This window comes from Limulus polyphemus, unplaced genomic scaffold, assembly GCF_000517525.1.
Source record: "Limulus polyphemus unplaced genomic scaffold, Limulus_polyphemus-2.1.2 Scaffold10153, whole genome shotgun sequence".
NCBI classification, from domain to species: domain Eukaryota; kingdom Metazoa; phylum Arthropoda; class Merostomata; order Xiphosura; family Limulidae; genus Limulus; species Limulus polyphemus.
In genome coordinates this window covers 1-2262 of record NW_013675763.1, presented here as the reverse complement: position 1 = coordinate 2262, position 2262 = coordinate 1, and positions in this window count along the sequence as shown.

Here is a 2262-nt window from a genome sequence, read left to right as displayed (position 1 = left end):
TGCATGTCTGCCGTCACTGGTCATTGTTCATAAAGGTAAATTATCCATCATCATTTCAAATACACATAGAATATGAACAATGAAGGCAGGTTCTTCATTGTTACTTGAAACACACAAAAAATGTAAATACTGGCCAGTGATGTCAGTCGTGGTTGATAGATTTAGAATAATTTAGCTGAGTGCAATAGAACCGAATACAACCAGAATAGTTTAGCTGGGTGTAATAGAACCCAATACAACCAGAATAGTTTAGCTGAGTGTAATAGAACCCAATACAACAAGAATAGTTTAGCTGAGTGTAATAGAACCCAATACAACCAGAATAGTTTAGCTGAGTGTAATAGAACCCAATACAACCAGAATAGTTTAGCTGAGTGTAATAGAACCCAATACAACCAGAATAATTTAGCTGAGTGTAATAGCACTATTTATTAGATATTCAATCAAACTACATCTCGCGGCTGTGAAAATAGTTAAAACATTATCGAAATTCACAAGGGAAGCCAAACTACAACCCTATTTGATTCATGGACTCTGACCCATTGGCCCTCATCCTGTTGCCCCGATTGAACATTCTAATGTAATACTTCAGGCAGGCAGTTCATGGTTTACAGTGGATTAACTTCAACTTTACTTTTTATAGGCGGTAAGAACGTTAAAAGTAACTATTCCAGAAGCATCCTATGTATTGTAGATTTTGAAACATTTGAATTTTAATTCAATGACATCATACACACATATAGTAAAGTTGGTAAGAATCCCTCACTTTTGTTAGAAGCGTACGCCTTTAATAGCATAGAAGTTTTGTTTGTCGTTAGACATATTAGGCTATCTATGCTTTTCCAACCGTGGGTATCGAAGCCCGAAATTTAGCGTTATGAACCTCCACAATTACCGCTGAACCATAGGGGGTTAGCTGAGAGAAAAAAAATGTACTGAAAAATATTTATAAGAAACAAATGAAAAGTCAATATATCTCTAAAATTTTCGCAACTTACTGTAACCTTATTAAAAGGTTTCCTTATTGTTAGTCGGTCTTTAACAACTAACAGAAAAACAGGACATACCAGTAATCGAGCAGAAGGAAACGTCCACTTAGAGTAACTTACGTAACACAATTACACCGAGTACTGGCGGGCCTTAATTCCATCGCTACTTCTCAACGAAAGATTCGTGCAATAATGACCTATTTTATATAACACAAAACAATTCTTGTTTCAACGCCTTTTAGATATGCCGCTAGTTACTAATATTACTAATACAACTACAAAATTAAATGTAAAGAAAAAAATACAAACCTTAAAAAAAATTTCTTTTTAATTTATGCCATATTACAGGGCTTATATAGCGTTTTATTTTCTTCTTTTTTCGGGACGAGGTTTGACTTAATGCTAGGGCTCTTGATCTCCAAGTTAACGAGCCGGGTTCGAATCCGAGCGATATCACAAAATATTTCCTGCACTTTAAAACTGTGAGTGTGTTATAAGAATGGCAATCAATTTTTCAGTGTGGATGGTAAGCGGTAAGCATGAGCGCCCGCACGAAGGGGCAACATAATGCATTTGTCCCCCTTATATTTCACAAAAAAATTGCACGTAAATTTTTAGTAATTTTTATTAAAACTATAAAATTGTGTTTGCGTTTAAGCACACATAACACATATTCATTTAGTCTGTTAACGTACACTGTTAAAGCTGATCCCTACGTACATGTTTTGTCCCTTTGAAAATATTTCTCTGGGCGCCCATGGTGAGTAGGCTGCATTTCTTCTTATAAATAGTTCATTTTTACGTACAGCGATAAATAGTCTCAGTAGTTTTACCATTAATATATAAATAGTTCAGTTTTACGTACAGCGATAAATAGTCTCAGTAGTTTTTACCATTAATATATAAATGGTTCAGTTTTACGTACAGCGATAGATAGTCTCAGTAGTTTTACCATAAATATGCAACTAGTTCATTTTTACGTACAGCAATAGATAGTCTCAGTAGTTTTACCATAAATATGTAAATAGTTCAGTTTTACGTACAGCGACAGATAGTCTCAGTAGTTTTACCATAAATATGTAAATAGTTCAGTTTTATATTCAGCGATAAATAGCCTCAGTAGTTTTACCATAAATATGTAACTAGTTCAGTTTTACGTACAGCGATAGATAGTCTCAGTAGTTTTACCATAAATATGTAAATAGTTCAGTTTTACGTACAGCGACAGATAGTCTCAGTAGTTTTACCATAAATATGTAAATAGTTCAGTTTT